Source organism: Anabrus simplex, chromosome X (assembly GCF_040414725.1).
Source record: "Anabrus simplex isolate iqAnaSimp1 chromosome X, ASM4041472v1, whole genome shotgun sequence".
In the NCBI taxonomy this organism is placed as follows: domain Eukaryota; kingdom Metazoa; phylum Arthropoda; class Insecta; order Orthoptera; family Tettigoniidae; genus Anabrus; species Anabrus simplex.
Window position 1 is genome coordinate 185,491,535 of NC_090279.1, and position 24,775 is coordinate 185,516,309.

A 24,775-nucleotide genomic window follows, 5' to 3' on the forward strand; every position below is an offset into this window, starting at 1 on the left:
ACTTAAATTATGAGAGTTTAGTGCCTAGAATTCTTTCTTTGGCGCCTTCTTTTTTGAGCTGAGTATAATCTCCTCCTTTATATATTTAACTCCTGGTTTGGTGTCACTGAACTACTGCAAAGCGCATGTAATAATTCATAAACAACCTCTTGACACTCCATACAATTTATCGAACTTGGTTAAATTGATGCAAGTGTAATGGACTAGTATAACTTGGAAACAACCCATGGGTAAATAATGGAAATACCGAGCTCGACAAGTATTATTATTATTATTATTATTATTATTATTATTATTATTATTATTATTATTACTACGACTTGTGAGGTATGGCTATGAAGTTGTTTACATCTATTATTATTATTATTATTATTATTATTATTTACATAGTTATGTATGAACTTGGTTTGGTATAAATCATGATTGTATTATTTGTGAGGTTATGTCATGAAACATCTGCTCTATGTATGTATATATATATAATTTTTAAAATGCTATTTATTCGGGGCGTCGACCTAAGATGACCGTTTGCCCCTACTTTGCACCCAATGTTGTGAACCTGCGTGTATTTGATAATGGCAGAAGTGTAAAGTGTTGAATGTGAGGAAAGGAACACTAAGGACGACACAAACACCCAGGCCAGGCCAAGAATTGAACCCAGGGCTGCCAACTACCCCCTACACTGCGGGGCCGGACTGTATGTATATTAATATGAGTTTATTTAATGTCATAATTTATTATTACCTGTATATATGATGTATAAATCCACTGCAATATTGTGCAACACACTGTAAGTCTAGAACAACACAATATGCGTCTGGAATTGTGTAGAAAATTCCTTACATTACAAATAGGCTATTGGAGACTCTCAAAATTATAAGGAAACATGTGTCATATTCTTCTAGGAGCCTGGCCAGGCAACACATATAAAGAGGCAGGTTTGGGAGTTCAGTTGTTGTTTAACAAGAGTGGTGAGTACAAGATTTTAATCAAGTATGTGAATTCATGTTGTGATTGGTAGTACAATGACATGCTATTGTGGCAGTCTTCTTCTTCTACTTCTTTGCAGAAGCGTTTTGTTTCAAGATGTCAGTTTATTAGTGTGTGTGTGTAGAATATGTGTAAATAACTTGTAAATAAAACAGTGTACACAACTGACAGCATTTTGTGTGCGTCTTTGTGGCTACATCAAAATAAGAGAATGAGGTTACGCAATGGTGGATATTGGTAAGTATGGGCAATTTCTACTTTGATCTTAATATTATTACCATTTTAAATAATAATCACGGCTGCATTATATAAGCAACTAGCAAGATACCCGCGCTTCGCTACGGTATTATACTGAAATTTATAATTGAATGCTTATTGTTGTAGATATATAATCCGCCGAAATTCGCGATCTGACTCGTTTACTGCGAGAATCCGCCAGAATTCGCGATCTGACTCGTTTTCTAATAGATTACGGCAAGTTTCCTCCCATTTTTCAATCTTTCTTTCCAGCAATCGATTTCGTACTTCCCGGCGAGGTCCAGGTATTCCACCCGGTCAGTTGGGTCCCTAAATCTTTGCCATCTTTTCCTATAAGCATTTTTAATACGGATCAAATCCTTCAGGAGATCCGGCGTGGTGTCTTCTTGGGTGCCTTGGCGGTACTGAACCCGCGGCCGGACTGCATTCTTAGTCATTACCCGTCCAGGACCCATTTCCAGCGAGATCCGCACATGACGACGATCCAAGGCAAGTGTGCGGGATTTCTGGCGATACGAATGACATACTCCCGTGCATTATTGACCTTATTATAGAGGTGAACAATTGGACGGTCAATCTCTTTCCTATCGTTTATTTCAAATGTGTTTAAATTTTTATTTATATGCCAGGAGAATCTACTGTAATCTAAGAACGTTCTCCGAAGGAAAAGATGGTTCTTGAAAACGAACCCAGTAAAGATTAGAAATGATCGGTTTATGATCAGAATAAGTACATCGAAAATCTACAGCCTGTTTCCAGTCATTCGACAGGGTCAGGAATGGAATGAATAAAGCCCCCGTCTAGCGGCGACAATAGGAATTGTTCCGGCTGCCGAAGCCTGTCGCACTTCTCTGGGGCAATGATTATTAAATGACAAATGAAATGAATTGATACTGGACAGTGTTGATGGAATGAATGATGACAGGGAAAACCGGAGTATCCGGAGAAAAACCTGTCCCGCCTCCGTTTTGTCCAGCACGAATGTCACATGGAATGACCGGGATTTGAACCACGCAACCCAGCTGTGAGAGGCCGCCTGAGCAACGGAGGCTCCTTGTAAGTACATTGCGAACAGTAAAATCAATTGGTCTCCCCTCCTTGACACCCCACCGCCGTTAAGTCTATTTACCCCCCAAAAAGGAATGAAAAGATGGTGTGCTTCTTTATGTTTAAAGGAGATTCCAAACACCAATGTGGTCACGTCTATTACCTTCAGTTTTGAGATATAAGTATACCCATAAAAATAATTCACTTTTTTCACTTCCTTTCACACTCCTCCCCCTCCCCACCCAACCAAGTGAGTTTTCCAGCAAAAAATACTTGTTTCTTTAATAGTAAAGGATCTTCTAAATACCAAATATCATGACTCTAACTTTTTCAGTTTATCCTCACGAAAGGAATTCAACTCCTTTTCACTCCAGCAACCCCCCCCCCCCACACCCCAAGATGGTTTCCCCCAAAACGTGTTTTTCTTTGTTTTTAAAGGAGATCTAAATACCAATTTTCACGTCTGTAACAACTTTAGTTTTTATTAGCTTATGTATTCTCATACAAATAAGTCAATTAAATTTTCAATTCTTTAACCCCCCCCCCCCTTCATTGGATTTTCCGAGAATATGTGTTTCTTTACTTTTAGAGCAGATTCCAAATATCAAATTTCACGTCTGTAACATCTTCATTTTTGAGATATCAGTAGCCTAATTAAAAGAATTCAACACCATTTTCAGTCATTATTAACTACCCCCTCCACCCAAGTGGTATTTCCGAAAACTAAAAGTACACGTTTCTTTATCTTTAATAGAGATAAAAATACCATTTTTCACTTCTGTAACATGTTAAGTGCCGGCCCCGTGGTGTAGGGGTAGCGCGCCTGCCTCTTACCCGGAGGCCCCGGGTTCGATTCCCGGCCAGGTCAGGGATTTTTACCTGGACCTGAGGGCTGGTTCGAGGTCCACTCAGCCTACGTGATTAGAATTGAGGAGCTATCTGACGGTGAGATAGCGGCCCCGGTCTAGAAAGCCAAGAATAACGGCCGAGAGGATTCATCGTGCAGACCACACGACACCTCGTAATCTGCAGGTCTTCGGGCTGAGCAGCGGTCGCTTGGTAGGCCAAGGCCCTTCAAGGGCTGTAGTGCCATGGGGTTTGTTTGTTTGTAACATGTTAAGTTTTTTGAGATATACTGTAGAAATTCTCATTTTAAAATTTCACCCCTTTTTAGTTCCCTTAAGTGGAGTTTCCAAAAACAAATCACCTATGTTTCTTTACATTTACAGGAGATTCCAAATACCTACTTTTTACGTCTGTAACATTTTACCTTTCTCAGATATTCTGTAGATATAGTCTTTCAAAAAATTCACCCCTATTTGTCACTCCTGCTTAACCGCCAATAATTGGATTTTCCAAAAACAAAAAATACGTGTTTCTTTATTTTTAAAGGAGATTCCATATACAAATTTTGAGTTCTGTAATATCTTCAGTTTCTGAGATACATGTATCCTCATTAAAGGCATTCAACCTATTGTTCACCCTTTTAACCCCTCCTATTGGGATTTACAGAAAACAAAAAAATACGTGTTCCTTTATTTTTAAAGGAGATTCTAAATACCAATTTTTACATCTTTAAAAACATTTAAAGTTTTAAGATGTAGACACACTCATTTTAAAAATTCACCCCCCATTATTTGGATTTTCCAAAAACAAAAAAATACCTGTTTCTTTATTTGTAAAGTAGATCCCAAATACCAATTTCAGGTCAGTAATATCTTCGGGTTCGGAAATATAAGTAGCCTCATTAAAGGCATTCAACCCCTTTTTCACCGTTTTCCACCCTTCCTATTGGGATTTTCCGAAAACAAAAAATACTTGTTTCTTTATTTTTAAAGGAGATTCTAAATACATATTATTACATCTATAAACTTTAGAAGTTTTGAGATATAGATACACTCATTTTAAAAATTCACCCCCTTTTCACCCCCCAGTAATTGGATTTTCCAAAAACAAAAAATACGTGTTTCTTTATTTTTAAAGGAGATCTCAAACACCAATTTTCAGGTCTGTAATATATTCATGTTCTGAAATATAAGTAGCCTCATTTAAGGCATTCAACCCCTTTTTCACCCTTTTCCACCTTCCTATTAGGATTTTCCGAAAACAAAACAATACATGTTTCTTTACTTTTAAAGGGGATTCTAAATACCAATTTTTACATCTATAAACTTTAAAAGTTTTGAGATATAGATACACTCATTTTAAAAATTCACCCCCTTTTCACCCCCCAATAATTGGATTTTCCGGAAACAAAAAGATACGTGTTTCTTTATTTTTAAAGGAGCTCCCCAACACCAATTTTTAGGTCTGTAATATCTTCAGCTTCTGAGATATAAATATCCTCATTAAAGGCATTCGAACAATTTTGCACCCCTTTTCACCCTTCCTATTGGGATTTTCCGAAAACAAAAAAATACGTATTTCTTTATTTTTAATGAAGAATCTAAATACCAATTTTTACATCTGTAAACTTTCAAAGTTTTGAGATATAGATACACCAATTTTAAAAATTCACCCCCCTTTTCACCCTCCCATTAATTGGAGTTTCCAAAAACAAAAAAATACGTGTTTCTTTATTTTTAAAAGAGATCTAAAGTACCAATTTTCAGGTCTGTAATATGTTCAGTTTCTGAGATATAAGTACCGGTATCCTCATTAAAGGCATTCAACCACTATTTCACCCTTTTTCACCCCTCCCATTGGGATTTTCCGAAAACAAAAAAATACGTGTTTCCTTATTTTTTAGGAAGATTCTAAATACCAATTTTTATATCTGTAAACCTTTAACGTTTTGAGATATAGATACACTCATTTTAAAATTTCACCCCCCTTTTCACCCCCTTAGAGACGGAGTATCCAAAAATCCTCTCTTAGCGAGCACCTACATCTTATTATGAATGTATCCTCAAAATTTAATTTCTTTATGTCCAGTAGTTTTGGCTCGGCGATGATGAATCAGTCAGTCAGTCAGTCAGTCAGTCAGTCAGTCAGTCAGTCAGTCAGTCAGTCAGTCAGTCAGTCAGTCAGTCAGGACAAGTTACTTTATATATATAGATAGATGAAAAATTAATGTTAAGTATGAATGTCTGGGTGTTAAGAAAACCTCTCATAAAGAAAGTATTATTATTATTATTATTATTATTATTATTATTACCGACATAGAAATAGACTAACCTCAAATATACTTCTCATGTAAATGAAGCGAATATGTAACTGGTATCTTGCGATGCTCTTTTACTATCAAAATAAAATAATCAACTTAATAGCAAAAGAAATTTGAATACAACTGCTATTGTAAAGTGAAATAGAATGTACGCTCGCGGAATTTATTTCTGTACGTTGACAACATACTAAGCTCCTAGGCATGTGCATGGACACAAAAGGCACAATAAGAATGTCCTGTAAAGTATGGGTTGTTCCTCGTATCATATATTTTCTAGATAGGTAGATAAATGATGTTGACGTTTAAAGCTATTAATACTTTAACAAGTCAGGCTAATATAAACAAGGGAATTATATAATTTGGTGTTGTTAATGACAATATTCACTTTGCTATTTGCATTTTTGATTTACAAATTCCTTAAAACAACATCTAAATATAAGTATGCAAAAAACCGACTAGTTTCATAAATTTGTACACACAGTGGCATGTCGTATTTAATTCAGTGTCCTGCTGTCTTTATGTGATAATTAATCTGTGTCGTAACTACACACACTAATGAACTGCTATCTTGAACCAAACACTATAAAGAAGAAGAAGAAGACTGCCACATTACCATGTCAAGCAACTACCAACACAACAGAGTCACAACATGAGTTCACACACCTGACTAATGTCTTTCACTTGCATGTCTCGCTAACAAATCAACTACACTCCCAAGACTGTCCCTTTATATACTTTGCCCGGCCAGGCTTCTAGAAAAGTATCACACAACATGTTTTCTCGAATGTTGTTGAGTCTCCAATAACCTACTTACAGAAGAATAGAATGTTCTATACAACTCTAGTGACAAAGATGCGTTGTTCTGGACTATTACCCTGTGTTGCACAACATTACACTGGATTTACACATCGTGTTTACAGGTAATAATTATGTATTCTTACATTAAATAAAGATGAGCCTCTGGGGCTCAGATGGCAGCGCGTCGGCCTCTCACCGCTGGATACCGTGGTTCAAATCCCGGTCACTCCATGAGAGATTTGTGCTGAACAAAGCGGAGGCGGGACAGGTTTTTCTCCGGGTACTCCAGTTTTCCCTGTCATCTTTCATTCCAGCAACACTCTCCAATATCATTTCATAGCATCTATCAGTCATTAATAAATCACTTTGGGAGTGGCGACCCCATCGTACTAATAGCCTATATGATTCATTCATTACATCCCTGACCCGGTCAATGACTGGAAAACAGGTCGTAGGTTTTCATTTTCACATTAAATAAACTCTTATTAATATACATACAGCAGACGTGTCATAACATAACCTCACGTTTTGTTACACAACACAAAAAAGGATATGGCCATGATTTATGCCAAATAAAGTTTGTACATAACTACGTAGGGAATTGTTTCCAAGTTATACTAGTCCATTACACTTGCATCATCTGTTGTAGTGTATAAAAACTATACAATCACAATACCTATTGCTATAAATACCATGTTTTCATAAGGCTAGACGTCAGTATGTTAACGATGTGAGTACTAGAAACTTTATCTGGCTGCCCAGGTTTGAGTGCTGGCTCCCAGGTTTAAAAACATTTGTCATGGCTTGTAATATAGTATTTCTTCCTTCCAATTAACCACAAATTTTTAACATTGTACTGCATAGGAATGTTAAGAGACCACCATATATATCATAGAAAATACACTATGAAAGTCAAGTCAGATCAAATTTGAAATTGACATTTTTCAACAAAATAATCCAAAATTAACAGGCCCTGTAGCAATAATAGTGACACCAACATGTTCTCTAGTCACCTGTATGCTATGGACAAAAGGACAAAGATCTACATTCAAAAATGTAAATAGCTGTAAGTGGGAGAATATTTTCTGTTTAGTCATTTGTCATGGCATTTCATTACAATTATTTGCACATTCTTAGCACAACCACAACATTTCAGCCAGGCATCAAAAGGGGATAAGAAATAAGAAACTGAGAAAAGAAGCTGGGATTATTACATCTCTACTAGACAGAATCAGCACATCCAGACTATGGTGGTTTGGACATGCGATGAGGATCTTAGGAGAATGGCTCGAGTGCGCTTGGAAAGAGAGGGAGAAGGAAAATGCTTGGTTGGAAGATCTAGAACCTGTTGGATGGATATGGTCAAGACTGACATTGCAGATAGGATTCCACCAAGATATAGCAGATATCTTGGCTTCAGGTCAAACGGACTGTATCGCATTTGACCTGTCAAAGGCATTTGGTAGGGTGGATCATGGGAGACTGCTGGCAAAAATTAGTGCAATTGGACTTGGCAAAAGAGTGACTGCATGGGTTGCTATATTTCTAGAAAGATCTCAGAGAATTAGAGTAGGCAAAGTTTTATCTGACCCTGTAATAATTAAGAGGGGAATTCCTCAAGGCAGTATTATCGGACCTTTATGTTTTCTTATGTATATAAATGATATGAGTAAGCAAGTGGAATCAGAAGTAAGTTTTTTTTTTTTGCACATGATGTTATTCAGTATAGAGTAATAAATAAGTTACAAGATTGTAACTGCAGCGTGACCTCGATAATGTTGTGAGATGGACAGCAGGTAATGGTATGATAAATGGGGTTAAAAGTCAGGCTCTGATTTTCACAAATAGGAAATATCCTCTCAGTTTTAATTAACACGTTGATCCTAATGGGGATCACTGTATTAAGAAAGATCTTCATTAGGGTAATCACATAAATAGGATTGTAAATAAAGGGTACAGATCTCTGCACATGGTTATGAGGGTGTTTAGGGGTTGTAGTAAGGATGTAAAGGAGAGGGCATATAAGTCTCTGGTAAGACCCCAAATGGAGTATGGCTCCAGTGTATGGGACCCTTATCTGGATTACTTGATTGAAGAACTGGATGAAATCCAAAGTAAAGCGGCTTGATTTGTTCTGGGTGATTTCTGACAAAAGAGTAGCATTACAAAACTTCTGCAAAGTTAGGGGTGGGAAGACTTGGGAGAAAGAAGACGAGCTGCTTGGCTAAGTTGTATGCTCCGAGTTGTCAGTGTAGAGATGGCGTGGAATGACATTAGTAGACGAATAAGTTTGAGTGGTGTCTTTAAAAGTAGGAAAGATCACAATATGAAGATAAAGTTGGAATTTAAGAGGACAAAGTGAGGCAAATATTTGTTTGTAGGAAAGGGAGTTAGGGATTGGAATAATTTACCAAGGGAGATGTTCAATAAATTTCCAATTTCTTTGAAATCATTTAAGAAAAGGCTAGGAAAACAACAGATAGGGAATCTGCCACCTCGGCGAGTGCCCTACATGCAGATCAGTAGTGATTGATAGTGATAGAATTGATAGAGAAAGGATACTAGATGATGATGTTAAGAACAAGTCATTTATGAACACTGGACAGATTGTATAAAAGGTGCCACCAAAGAAATATTCTCAAAGATCGCGATCCTCAGGATTGAAGGAACAACAATAAGAAGTAGTAGAAGCTACAAAATATTAGTTCTATCTAAAAGGTAAACATACAAAAAACTGACAGAAAATCCTTTTTTCCAATGTCTTATATATGGCACATTTTTACTACATGAGAAATAAACTGAAACAAGAAAATACCATCAAAATGTACAAGAGTCATATATGAAACCTACTACGTACCAACCCTGACCTATGGTTGCGAAACATGGACCATGAGAAATAAAGATATCAGTAGAATCCCAGCAACAGAAATGAGATTTGTCCGTAGCATGATCGATAAAACATGGAGGGACAGAGTCCGTGATGAGGAAATCCACAAACAGGCTCGAGTTGTAAGACTGCAGGACAGAATAACATCACAGCAACTGAGATGGTATGGACATAAGCGACGCATGGGAGATAATAGATTACCAAAACAAATGTATGATCCAAAACTTGAAGACAAAAGACCAAGAGAGCGACCAAGACTCAGGTACAAGGACATGATGAAGATTGACATTGAACAGCGAGGACATACTTTGGAAAGCATCGAAGAAGGAGAGAAGTTCAGAGACCGGAACTGGTGGAGAAGCCTCGTTCGTCAACCCATCGCTTAAGATGGAACGACGTGGGATATGCATGTATGTAAGAAATAAATTGACCTTTTCAATTTTTAGGCTTAAAAGTTAAAATAGCCAAATTAAGTAAAGATATTGATTTCCTAAATCAATGTATAACCTATGATTTGACACCTAATTTTCTCAAAGTTAATACTAAGAAACACAGATCCACTTTTCAAACTGTGAAAACTCAAACCAGAACTAATAAATCTGGTTACAAGATGAAATTAGATTCTTATATAAGAAGAAATCTTTTCTTAATAACAGATGAGACTCATCTTGAAATAACTAACCTTCTTTCTTATGCTCATTGGAATATTTTTCAATCTTTTGTCGATTATAGACTACAATCCACGTTATAAAAAACATCAGATTGTAGAGAATAAGTTAAAATTCTTAAATGACTCTAAATAAATACACTGTATTGAAAAGGTGGACTCTATTGTCAATTTATTTGTTATAACTGCACTTCAATATGGAACAAAAATGAAATTTATAGCTTATAATTATAAACGTTTTTACTATATGAGCTACACAATCCTGCAGTTATTTGTAAACTTAGATTTTTATTGCTAAATCCACCAATGGTGAGTACTGTAACGCAGATATGGAAATGCTGTTCAGCCGTCATAATTACAAACTAACTGGCAAAGAGGATAGATGATGTAATTGTTTTTATAAGCTGCAAACCCACGTGGTTTTGAGCTCCTATTGATCAGGAAGATACTTAAAATATATATCAAAATGATAAATGATATAATCATATAACTATGATGACAACTTTAAGAGGAACATTACGGGTTTAGAAGCAATAGAACAACAACAGACCTTATCTTCACTGTTAAGATGAAAATGGAAAAACACTGGGAGAAAGGAATAGATATCATCTGTATCTTCCTGGATACAGAAAAAACGTATGACAGTTTGTCAAGCGACAAAGTATGGGAACGTCTGGAGAAATGGAATGTGCGAGTATATCTTACTAACAAGGTAAAAATGTTGTACAACCACTGCCAGAGCTGTATCCAGATGGGAGATGGTTATTCTGACTGGGTCACTACAAATAAAGAAGTGCAGCAGCGCAGCACTTTGTCACCTCTCTTGTTCATTATGGTGATGGATGAAGTAATGAAGAGAATGAAGAATTAATGTAATAAGTACTTCAATGCATTAATCTTTGCAGACGATGTGGAGATTTGGGGAGGAACAGAAGAAGAAGTTCAACAGTAATTAAACACTTGGAACTGGCAGTTTAAACAGTTTGGCCTAAAAATCAGCCACACAAAAACAGTATAGATGCCAGTCAGCAGGCAAGCCCTACAGGTTAACATCCAACTGGACTGCAAGAAACTAGAAAACATTAACCATTTTCAATATCTTGGTAGTATTTTAACTATTGATGCAAAGTCCTGTTCTGAAATCACTAACAGAGTCCAAAAAGGAGCACAATTTTATCACCAAGTTAGGTCTCTTCTATGGGATAACCAAATACCTTACAAACAGAACCCTCTATCAGGTATATTTCGTTCCAATACTAGCCTCCGTTGCTCATGCGGCAGCGCGTCGGCCTCTCACCGCTGGGTTCCGTGGTTCAAATTCTGGTCACTCCTTGTGAGATTTGTGCTGGACAAAGTAGAGGTGGGACACGTTTTTCTCCGCGTACTCCAGTTTTCCTCATCATTTTTAATTCCAGCAACACTCTCCAATATCATTTCATCTGTCAGTCATTAATCATTGCCCCACAGGAGTGCGACAGACCTCGGCAGCCGCCACAATTCCTATCCTTACCGCAAGATGGGGGCTTCATTCATTCCATCCCTGACCCAGTCAATGACTGGAAAACAGGTTGTAGGTTTTCATTTTCATTTCGTGCCAATAACTACATATGCCCTTGAAACCTGTACGATCAACAGTACAGATACTAGCAGTCTTCAAGCTGCAAAAATGAAGTTCCTGAGGTCAATGCTACAGGAAACAAGAAGAGATAAGGTCCAGAATGAAGAGATAAGTCGTAATAAGTAAAGCAGTCGCTAAGTGAAAATGTAAGAACATCAAGACTCAAATGGTATGGGCATGTAAAAAGGATGGAACAAATAAGAACAGCAAGAAAATGGCTAGAAGGAGAACTGGAAGGCAAAAGACCTAGAGGCAGACCAAGTACACCGTGGATCAGTCAAGAAAAGCAGGACCTGGAAGGAAGAGGAGTAAAATGGCACCAAGTTGAGAAGGAAAAAATATACCTGGATAGACAAAGATGGAGAGCGCTCATGTACCACACCCGGGCGACTCGAGACGGTTAAAGGATGGCAATGATGAAGATGGTATCAAAATGAGAAGAAAAACACTTAAAATGACGGAAAAAGGGAATTATAAGTGTGTGTGAGTGTGTTTGAACGTCCAGGCCTCAAATGCCCTAGCATAGCAGAACAGAAAGAAAAAAGAAGTGATGCCTGCTATCTCCTTAGTCCCCCAAATCTCATCAATCAATACACAAATATAATTTTTAGTTGAGGTATGCTCTGTTTCTTCTGCTGCCAAGCTACTTTGTTAGAGAGAATTGTCGCTTCAATTACGAAAGCTAATCGTCAAAGAGAGGTACTGTTCTTTTGCTAGTGTTTTAACATTGCACTAACACATCCGCTGTTTTCAGCGATGCAAGGATGGGAAAGTAATAGGATTGGAAAAGTAGCGCACGTGGCCTTAATTAAGGTACAGCCCCAGCATTTGCCTGGTGTGAAAATGCTAAACACCAGAAAACGACCTTCAGGGTTGTCGAGGGTGGAATTCGAACCCATCATTTCCCAAACGCAAGTTCACAGCTACTGCGACCCAAACCGCAAAGCCAACTCACTCTGTATCGAGTAGTACACAACAGCTAAAAAACAATGACAGGTGACTGATATTTTAGAGATATTAAGAACAATATAGAGGCCTGATAGTGGAGTGGTAGATGGTCACTGGATTCTCACAAAGGTGGCTGCACTCGAATCACGTTCGATGCACATGGAATTTTTTAAATGAAACTGTTAAGCAACTTTCATTCGGATTCCATGTAAAACTGGAGCTCCCATACCTATGATCACAATCAGCAGCCATGTGAAATTACAAGCCTAGTTGCATTTTGACACAGATACACTCATGTTCATAAAAATAAAAATCAGAACACCTTGAAAGACTAAAGATAAGAAGTTCATATTCGCAGGATATGGGCATTATTATGTTCTGAAGAAGTGATTAGCATCTGAACCATGTTGGCCCCCAGGTTCAAGGTCCACATTGATATCTCAGCGCACCACTACCGACTGGTAAAATGTGCCTGGGCTCTCGTTGTCGCTATAAACCGAAGGTAATGGATCAGTGTGTCTTGAGCAGATATGCAGGATGCCTCACACATGTATGCGAGAACCGTATGTCAAATGAGTGAGTTTGAAAGAGGGCGCATTATTGGCATGAGAGAATGTGATGCATCCATCTGTGAAATTGCTGCTCGTGTGGGATGAAGTGTTGGCAGAACAACGGGTGTGTACAGAATAGTTCACAGAAGGCCACAGAACACAACGAAATGGGTCTGGTCGCACCACCCCCCTGAGAAGATCGACACCTCATCCGAATGGCATTGCAGAACAGATCTGCATCCCTCTCAGCTCTGGCGTAACAGTGGAACATTGTAAGACATTGTACACTATCAGGAGTGACAGTCCATCACAGTATATTATGGTCTGGATTACCGGCGCATCGTCCACTTCTCCGCCTACCTTTGACTAATGTGCATAAACATGCTAAACTGCAATGGTGTATGGAATGATGTCACTGGGGAGAGGAATGGCAGCAGGTAGTGTTTTTGGACGAATACAGATTCTGTCTGTTTGAAAATTATGGCCGCATTTTGGTTCGCCACAGACAGGGGGAGATGCATCACATTGACTGCATTTGCACAAGACATACAGCACCATCTCAAGCGTTGTGTGGGGTGCTATTGGGTACAACCACAAATCACAGTTGGTGTGCCCAGGGCACTGAGACCAGTATGACCTACGTGAATGACATCCTGCGACCCGTAGCCATATCCTTTCTGCACAATACCCCAGATGCCATATTTCAGCAGGACAATGCACGAACACGTGCCTTCTTGTTGTCAGAGGATGTCAGACTGTTGCCCTGGCCCGCCCGATCACCAGACTTGTCGCCAATCGAAAATGTGTGGAATATGGTCAAATGACGGGTGCGGCGCTGTGACCCAATGCCAACCACCAAAGATAAACTGTGGATCCAGGTAAATTCAGCATGGATGGCTATATCCCACGACGACATTCGAGCCTTATATGCATTGATGCCATCATGTATGGAACAAGTTATCAGTGCCCATGGAGGACCCAGTGCCTGCTAGGCAACAGGACACATGCTGAAACTAAGTGACTGAAATGCTAATCGTTTCTGCAGAACATATTAACTCTCTCCAGTCTAACTGCGAGCATAGCTCGCAGCGGCCGACATTACGTTCAGGCCGCGCTGCGGGCATAGCCCGTAGTAAGGTTTGACAATTCACTAAAAATCGACAACGAGCTATGCGCGCATTCTGGTAGTTACATCATGTTTCTTCATGTGAGTATTTAAGCAGATGGCAGTATTACAGTATATGTCTAAGTCAGGTAATTTACGATATTTTCGATCAGCATGCATCAGTAGATGTTGTCACTCAGTGAGCTCTAGGACATGGCTTCTCGCGGCAAATGTGCCTGACGAAAGTGATATTTTCGATATTTTATGATATATTATAAGTTTATTCGCAAATGAACATATTATTGACATATGAATTCAAAACAACTTCTTACATTTCGTTATGATTGGAGTTAGTTTTTCGGCCTAGCGCATGTTCCTGCGTATTTCATATTTGCGTGATTACGTAAGATTGTCTACATATTAGTAAAGTTGTCTGTTTCGAAGACTGCATTTTCTCTTTCTCAGATGTCTTTTGTGGTAAATGGAGCAATAATTTTACATTTGAGTAACTTCTGACAAAATTTATCAATTAAAATAAAATTTCATAAGAGCTCCCATTTTCATTATTGTAATTATTACTATTATTATTGAAATATTATTTTTATATCGTAATCATTATTGTTGTTGTTTTGTAATTGCAATGTACATTTTATATTAGCAAAATAGGGTAAATATAACAGTATTTCAGAAAACTGTACTTGCTTAGTTATCCGTCAGACCTTTCCTCCATTCGCAAAACAAGGTATAATATATAAACAATTTTAAAATCTCAAGTGATAGTCGACACGATACAAACAGTGTTTTTCAAAATTAGATGCTCAAACAAGCGCAAAGGAAAAGAAATCGTGCAAATATCTCCTACAGGTACAGAGATATAACGTTTTAAAATTCCTTAAAAATGCCCAGTCCAGAATGTTTGTTAGGGATATTAAGGTCCAGACTGGAATGGGTTAATGAACATCTCCTGTGAATATGAACTTCCTATCTCTATAGTCTTTCAATGTGTTCTGTTTTTTATGAACATGAGTCTATGCCTTGGAGCTGGGGTTTGTGTAACAAAATAGTGTCATGTAACAAAATGTGTGCTGGGCTGAGTGGCTCAGGCGGTTGAGGCACTGGCCTTGTGACCCCAACTTGGCAGGTTCGATCCTGGCTCAGAGTGGTGGTATTTGAAGGTGCTCAAATGCGTCAGCCTCGTGTCGGTAGATTTTCTGGTACGTAAAAGAGCTCCCGCGGGACTAAATTCCGGCACCTCGGCGTCTCTGAAAACTGTAAAAGTAGTTAGTGAGATGTAAATATAATAACATTAACAAAATGTGTGACAGAAGTATAACCCAGCAATCGTGCAGACTGTGATGTAAGGTATGTATGTACGGATGGCCAGATAATTTTGCCTAGGAATCATGCGTGCTATGTCTTGGCTGGCGGTCATTTGAAATTAGCAACCGTTAATAGATGGCCTTAACCGAGAGACATATTTGATCATTTGATTTTCCCATTGGGAAATTTAACACCATTTTTTAAAAATATGATGTTACTTCTCCACACTCATAAGAGGTCTCAAAGTTCGAAGTTTTGGCGGCAGTGTTAACAGTTGGTTAAACTTTCACATGCAGTTATACAAACATCAGTGTTATAATAATAATAATAATAATAATAATAATAATAATAATAATAATAATAATAATAATAATAATAATAATAATAATAATATAATTTCGTGTGGCTATTTCTAGCCAAGTGCAGCCCTTGTAAGGCAGACCCTCCGATGAGGGTGGGCGGCATCTGCCACTTGTAGGACACTGCGTGCTATTGTGGTGGAGGATAGTGTTAAGTGTGGTGTGTGAGTTGCAGGGATGTTGGGGACAGCACGAACACCCAGACCGCGGGCCATTAAAATTAACCAATGAAGGTTAAAATTCCCGACCTGGCCGGGAATCGAACCCGGGACCCAATAATGATGATAATAATAATACAATGAAAATCCACACCGGGTCAGGAATGGAAGGAATGAAGCCCCATCTAGCGGCGAGGATAGGAATTGTGCCGGCTGCCGAAGCCTGTCGCGTTCCTCTGGGGCAATGATTAATGAATGACAGATGAAATGAAATGGGAGAGTGTTGCTGGAATGAAATACGACAGGGAAAATAGGAGTACCCGGAGAAAACCTGTCCCGCCTCCGCTTTGTCCGGGATTTAAACCACGGAACCCAGCGGTGAGAGACCGGCGCGCTGCCACCTGAGCCACGGAGGCTCTTAATAATAATAATAATAATAATAATAATAATAATAATAATAATAATAATAATAATAATAAACGGGCCGATGACCTTCGATGTTAGGCCCCTTTAAACAACAAGCATCAATAATAATAATAATAATAATAATAATAATAATAATAATAATAATAATAATAATAATAATAATAATAATAATTTTAAAAATAAAGTAGAATATGACTTCCAGCTATAATTAACACAAATCCCGTTATAACATATATGCTGTTTTACGTGAATAAATAGTAAAATATAACCACCTACTTCTATAATTATAATTTTACAACACCGTCACTTTTCCACCCATTTGATTGTTTACCTTATAAAATCATAACACCAGAGTACACCGACGCGTGCAGACAGCGCGTGGTATGCTCGATGGAACTGTAACCTTTAACGGTACTTCTTGTGGATCACACATCACAGGTAATCTTTCGAGCTCGTAGTCTCTCCCTTACTCGACCAGTTCATTGTACGTCATTTCAAACAAATAAAAACAAAATAAAAAAATTGCCTTAACTGAAATACTGAAGTAAATCTGACGTGACATCGTTTCAAAAATCGGTACCTTTATTGGACAGAGTATTTCTTGTAAAGGCCACTTCAACTGTCTGTTAATTTATTTGATTTGTAGCTTAGTTGCCGTATTGGATCGTGTCTCAAAACTTAGATATGCCGGATATATAGATATATATGATAAAATTAATATACAATATTTTGCATTTCGAGAAGTAAAATTATGGTGTTCTTGTGGGTTCTAGTTCGAAGTGTGTGATATGAGAGACTGAACAATTATTTTTCATGTTGAAATGATAAAATCTTCCTTGCTGGGTTTGAACAAAGCCTACTAGATACTAGAGGTCTTTGGACAGAGAGCCAATTTCTTGCATTAACCCTTAACTATTGACGTACATTTTCAGTGACATCAACATGGACGTGAGGTCACTGAGACCGCATGAAAATTAATTTGACTACGGAAGGGACGGTTAATGAGATAAATTGCTAGCTGCTTTTATTTGAATAATTACACTTTATTGAACCCAAAACCACAAAAATATTTTCCATTTGTCAATTTGTATAACCCTGATACCTTCAGATTGCAGTCGCAGCAATTTTCGTTATTCAGAATACACCGTTCCATTTAAACACACACATCCTTTACACTATCAACAGAAATTGACCCCAACTTGGGTATTAAAGATGTTTGATAACCACTGCACTGAAAATTAACGACACATTAGACTGATCTCTTGTTGGGGCGGAAATTGCAAGCACTGAACTTGGCCCTCAATGTTACTCTCGCTCAACACATTCGAAGCAGATCTTCCTTGTACACTCCAAGCATACTGGTTTTTCACATCTGTAGCACTTGTAATATGTTTTTCTCTTCTTTGCTGGTGGGCACAGACGACAAGTTATCCGTTTTTCAAGCTTATCCTCGGAAATGTTGATACGCTCCGCAGGGATGCTCAAAATTCTAGAGATAGCGCCTCGAATATCTCTTGGGATCCTCGGATTTGATAATCTTCTTATCATGTGTGGCCTAGTGAGTTGAGCAGCAAGTTCTTTCAGAAAATGTTGCCTGGTCATTTGGGGGCTCTCGCGATAGGACTGATGCAAGATATTCGCATTCACAGCTGCAATATTGACGATGCGGAAGAAGACTGCCTTCGGCCACCTTCTTGTTCTTCTACCTGTGCAGTAGTTGGCTGACATCTGATCCAAAGTATCTACTCCAGACTTCGTAGAATTATAAAACTGAATCATCTCTTCCTTCCCCGTGTCCGCATGAGTTGCTTTCCCATGGTGCATAGAGGATACTAACAAAACAGCTTTGTTTCTTTTCGGAACGTGTGAGAGAAGAGTTATGTCTTTCGTGAAGCCATACACAGACGAACCGACCTTTCTCTGCTTGGAGGGCAAGAAGTTAGTTGGAATTTCCTTCTTGTTCTTTCTTACTGTCCCAACATAAGTGAGTCCCCTTTTCCTCCGCTCCTGAACAAGCTCCACTGAGGTGAACCAATTGTCAGCTGTTATATTTCTATTTGTACCCTGTATTGGTTCCGATAAACGAAGAACTGCCTGACTTGGCTTTGAAAATTTTCTGTCTTCCCTTGAAACACCTATTCCATCAGTGTCCTTCCCTGCATAAATATATGCATTGTACAAATAACTATTTTTCGAATCGGTTAGGCACATCAATTTCACTCCATATTTCTCGGGCTTGTTCGGAATATACATTCTGAACTTACACCGACCTCTGAAACCAGTTAGCATCTCATCTACTGTTGCATTTGTGCCAGAGAGTTCTGAATCAACATATTCAGAAGCTCAGATATGGGTGCAATAGGATCTGTATCTCTCCGCTGCGTTCTGTCTTCAGGATTGTCAAAACGCAGGCTGCACAGGAGAATGGAAAACCTTGTACCTGACATCACAACACGAAATATATCACGGCCCGTACCGTCAGCTGCGAAGACTGAAGCGATGTCCTCTTTGTTAGATTTGAAAACCGCCGAATAAATAAGAAGGCCTAGAAAAGCTTTCATTTCAACTGCGTCAACATTTTGTAATTCTGGTCGGGTAGACTTTCGGTAATTACTTCTCATTGCACTGAGTTTCACATTTGTCCATCGCACTAGTAAGTTCACCATTTCTTCACTAAATATTAGTGTCCATGCCGTAACAGGATCCACACTGTTTCCAACTCGAGCTGAAGGGCGCAAACCGGGAAGGTGAATCACGATATTGTGACGAGGTGTACGCACATTCTGTGGAGGTTCCGCAGACGACCATTTGTACCTATTTCTACCATAAAAACACTTAGAACGTGAATCATCAGGCAGTAGCGCGGAACTTTCATCTTCTTCTCCCTTTCCTTCAGTCTCAGTATCGGTATTGTGATCACTCTCTTTTTCACTATCACATCGTCCACATCTCATGTCTTCTTCAAACCACTCGGTAATTGTTCCTTCGTAATTTGCATCACATGTTCGGACACTCGCCGAAGTACCTGCACGCTGACTCATTGCTACACACAGCACTATCAACTGAAGACTGCTTCAAACCATGGACGTGCGGTCACCCAGGCCGCTACGAAACTCATCAGCTTCTTATCGCAGCTGCACGGTTATTTATGACAGATAAGATACATACAGTGGAGAGGTCATCTTAAAATAGAAAGGTACTGCAAGCAAATATACTGGCAGGGCGATAAGCGAGGTGTGGCACGTGTTTACTTTTCCACCGCGGTCATGTTGACCGCACGTCCATAGTTAAGGGTTAAATTTAGTTGGTCTCACGATTTGCAGTATATGGATGGTTGCTGAGATGCATTTAACATTTGTTTGGTTATGCGCTTCCAAATTACCATCAAGTTTCTCTTTCCATTCTGTAGGTTAAGATGGTTTATTGTTGCATGCCTAACTGCACATCTAACACAGCAAAGAAAGACACAAAAATAAATTTTCATATTTTTCCTAAAGATCCGAGTTTATGGGGGAAATGGAGGGTTACTATTTCTCGACAGGGCAGCAGAAAAGGATCTCTTTGGGCTCCTAATGATAGCTCCAGAATATGTAGCTTGCACTTTGTCGAATAAGATTGCAGTGTAAGTACTGTGAGGAGAATTCTGCTCCCCGACAAAGTGCCGACAGTTTTTAATAATTTCCCTGATCACAAGAAAAAAATTCTTAAGCGTAAGAAAGACCCAATTGTGAGGGCATGTAGTTCACCGATTAAACAAAAGAAAATAGACTGCAGACCAGTGGACGCAGATGATCAACACCCTTCTATAGAACTCGAAAACGCGTTAAACTCTGATGTAGGCACCCAAACGCCTTCAGTATTTGACTACAAAGACAAGCACAAGAATATCAAAAGGAAATTTGTTTTAAAATGTAAATCAAATTGTAGGCTAAGAAAAACTGTAGTAAAACTGAGAAGTGAAATTAAAAAGCTGAAATCTAATAAGAAACAGAAGTCTCTAGAAGAGAAAATCCAGAAAATTCAGAAAGATGGAGAAAATGGGGTGATAAAAGCACTGTTTCTAATCGAACAAATTGAAGCTTATAGTAAATTACACATTACATACGGCGAAACAACTCTTAAAATTTGTACACTTTGGCATAGGAAAGCTCCGACAGGATACCGTTTCATAAGATCTGTAAACTGCCTCAAAATTCCTCATCCGAAAACACTAGAAAGGTACATTGGCTTCTCTAATGGGGAAACTGGAGTCACATCTTTAATAAAAGAAAGACTACAGCACGAATACAGTAATTTGGAATGTCCAGAAGAAAAATTGGGGTCTCTCGTTATTGACGAGATGGCAATTAAACCCAGAGTGGGATATGACCGTAAAATGGACCAGTTCCTTGGATTTTCGGAAAATGAAATAGAAGACTTGGGCCGAGGTGAAGCCGTGGCTAACAGGTTACTCTGCTTTTTATTCCGTGGTTTGTCAACTAACATCAGAATACCTGTGGCATTTTACTTCACTAGGCAGTTAACTGGCAGCCAGCTGTTAACACTGACAATGAAAGTAATCAGCGAAGTAGAAGAAACTGGATTTTTAATCCTACGCTTAGTGACAGACAATTGCTCTGTGAATTCGAATATGATGAAAGAGTTGTGTGAAGGTCCAATCTTGCCTGAAATAAAACATCCTAATGATGAAAGCAGACCCCTGTTCCTCAGTTTTGATTCCAGCCATGTTCTGAAAAATATTAGGTCTCAGTTTCTAGCAAAGGATCTTCGTTATAGAGAAACTTTGATTTCAAGTGAACATGTAAAAAGACTGTACAATATGCAGAAAAAATCCATTGTTAAACCAGTCCGTTGTTTAACAAGGAAGGTTGTATACCCCTCCAACCTTGAAAAAATGAATGTTAAAAGAGCAAAGTATTTATTTTCCCTTAATGTCACTGCAGCACTAAAAACACTGCCTATTGTCGCTCCTGTGTCAGTGTCTGATCATGTCAGTCTGAGAGAAACAATTAAATTTTTAGAATATGTAAGGAAATGGCATGACATACACAATGTGTGCAACATAAAACAAAGTTACCATTCCAGGAACACAGACAAGAAAATTTTCACCGAATTGACTGATGATAGGTTTTTGTGGTTAACAGAGCAATTTTTGCCGTACGTTGACACAATTAAAAAATCTGGTCAGAAGTTAAATACATTCAGTCAAGAAACATATGAAGCTCTTATGATCACAACACATTCAACGGTAAAGTTTATAAAGTACTTACTTTCAAATGGATTTCATTATATTCTCAGTAGAAATCTTTCCAGTGATGACATTGAACTGTTATTTAGTCATTTGAGAAGGAATGGAGGTTTCAGTGATATGATGGACGCCAGGTCGTGTTTATATGCATTAGAGACGACTTTGAAATGTGGTATCATCAATCCTTCTGACACTTCTAATGTAGAATCTCAGAAGTTCAGGTTAATGGACACCATTCGGCGGAGAACAGCCAGTGATATTTCCACCTCGGTTGTTATTCCCGGAAGTGTTTTGGAATTACTCAACGTGCCTATTCGAGGTAATTGCTTTATTTTAATATCGGTTACGCTGTATTATGCATGTTCGTTTAAATGATCGCTGACACTTTCACATTTTTTTTCTCATTTTACAGAAGAACCTGTTTCCTTGGAGCTATCTGCATTGGCTATGGTCGGCGGTTATTTAGTTAGGGTCGCAGAGGAGAAGACAGATTGTGGATCTTGTTTGGAACAGCTGTCATCTTGTGTTACGGACAGTCCACTAATGTGCTTAATAAGGGCTCAAGATCGGGGAGCTTTGCGCTACCCTTCACGCAAATTCGTTTTTTCTTAAAAAATGTGTTAATATTTACAACGCGGGCGTTAGGATATCTCGGAAAAAGTAACCTTGTCCGAAAGCTGAAATTCCTTACCACAAGTTTAAAAAGACGTTTCATTGCCACGACTGTGATCAATCACACATCACAGACGTTATACTTACAAAATTTTTCAGACCTGTTCTTGATAACTACGCAATGAAAGTGACTAATGACTGTGATTTATTAAACAAATTCAACAGCAAGCCTCTGAGCAGAAAAGTGTTGAAATTATAGTAATAGGGAAAAATCGGGTGAGTACTTCTATTTATTTCCCTATTTTTGTGTGATATACAAGTGCAAAATGAAAGAAATCTATGAAGTGTAGTGTGTTTTAAGTTGTTTTATATATTTATATCTGATTCACACCGGGCATAATGATAAAAAAATGTATTATTTCGCGTTATTGTATGAATCTTCAATGCAAGGATGTAGACAGAACATGAGAACAATAGGACATAAACGCGATCCAAGCGGGCCATTGCGTGAACTAGTTTGTTTGCCCAGAAATGTGTCGGCTTGTCCAGGCCTTCTATTATAGCGTAGGCAACGGTTTGAATGAAGGTTGTAGTCATAACACCGAAATCGTCCGGCTCTATGGCTAATGGCCTTTGGTCACAGGGGTCCCGAATTCGATTCCCGGCAGGGTCGGAAATTTTAACCACAATTGGTTAATTCCCCTGGCACGGGGACTGAGTGTATGTGTCATCATCATTTCACACTCATCACAACGTGCAGGTCACCTACGGGTGTCACATCAAAAGACCCGCACACCGGGCCTCTCCGGAGTCCACACCGAGATTAACTCCTAGCTACGGGGTAAAACTGTATAATACGCGCCTCAGCATAAATTACATTATCTTGGAAGGTAAATCACATAAATTTTGATTTACAATTACTTGTTTGCATGACTAACAATTATGTTGCAGGATATTTGCGGTCACCAATATATACTTGCGCCCACTCAGAGAAATTCCCCAGCAGTTACAAGAGATTTGTGGTCACTCCAGCATGGGGTGGGCCTCATTGGCTTAATCTCAGGGTATCCTCGCCAACCTGCCTGGGTTCCTGCTCGCTTGCTTCAGGAACAACATTCTTCGAGCATTTTTTAGAGACTGATACCTTCAGACACAAACATAATGCCAAATCAAAACTTCCTGATTGAAGTACTGTACTTACTGTTGTGTGCTGTTGCCAGCTACTAATAAGGCAAATCGTTGTGCACATGTAGTTATATGTATAAGTATAGGGAAAGTCAACATGGTATCGTCACCTGCGTATGTCTGAAAGAGATGAACAAGTGGAAAGGACGGCTGGAGGCAACGGAATCTTTGCATCTGATTGAATCCAACTTTTAACACATTTACATTGAGATGGATTAGCCTACACTTTGTTTATAATTTGCAGAATTTTATGTTTTCAAAAATCATGACAGTTTTTGAGAAACGATGCCTTAAAGATGACGCATGGTTGAAACGCGTTTAAAAACAGGCACTTCTTGCATTCCACCTGTGTTAAAAAATATTAAAGTATAAATTATACATTCCAAACTTACATGACCTAATGTGAAACGAAACCAGGAAAATGACAAGTGTTATTGCATTTTCTGTAAGCGTATTGGTTATTTCCAAACTCGAGTACACACAATATTTCGGCCTACTAGACTGATTGACCGCACTTCTCTGGAGGCAGATACCTCTCCCACCTCGACCGACACAACCCGGGCCCAACAAACACACTCAGCGACTACAAATGTCTGTGATTTTGTGGTGACTGCAAATTATAGGACACCAACAGTTAATCTGTCCTTTTGGATTTCATCCATCAGACAGGTGTGTGCCAGAACAAAAACTGTTTCAGCTAATATGCATATACGGTACATTTTTTTTTTTTTAATCTAGGAAACTGGATTCTAAGTATTCTTGGAATCATGTAAGGTTAGTCCCTAAAAAGCAAATATGGCTGCCCTAATGTCTCATCATTGCTGTCAAATTGACTAGGTTCATATTAAAATCTCCGAAATTACCAAACCAAACTAACATTGTAAGGAAACGTAATGTACCCAAGTATATTGTTCATAAAACTGCAATATGAAATAAATCTCAGTTTTCATAATCAAATCAGTTTTCAAGCTCACTGAGGAATTAAGAGAAAAGTAAGTTAAACTTTACTAACAGATCTGCAAAAGAGAGGTTAGGACTTACAGACTTGGAAAAGAGAGGTTAGGACTTGCAAACTTAAGTCTGGCTACTAGTGACAAAACGATTGTTGTGTATTGATTAGGTCTGGCTAGGAACAAAACCATCATTCTGTATTGGTTACTTCTAGTTAGCAAAAAACCTCTGGTCTGCATAGGTTAGGTCAGGTTAGCAAGAAAACCCATTGGTCTGCATCAGTTAGGTTTGGCTAATGACAAGACCATTGGGCTGGGGGAAAGCCAAGAGCTGCGGGCCTCTAGTACCCACCGTGACAGCAGTGCATTCTGCTACATTCAACAGTGGGCAAAACCTGAGCTAATGTTGAGGTCAACACATTCTATATTCAACTTGAATTAATGAACATGGACTTACCTTCACTATGATGACAACTTTTAAA

The 24,775-nt window shown here is 38.6% G+C and overlaps 1 protein-coding gene across 3 annotated transcripts in view; it reads right to left on the reverse strand.

The window, feature by feature from the left end:
- Positions 1 to 16,877, reverse strand: part of LOC136885964 (zinc finger protein 2) — a 39,710-nt gene extending 22,833 nt beyond the window's left edge. For all 3 annotated transcript variants that reach the window (XM_067158669.2, XM_067158667.2, XM_067158668.2), the window contains exon 1: positions 16,630 to 16,877. The gene's annotated coding sequence lies outside the window, so the exon portion shown is untranslated. The remainder of the gene's footprint in view (positions 1 to 16,629) is intronic.
- Positions 16,878 to 24,775: the final 7,898 nt, after the last annotated feature.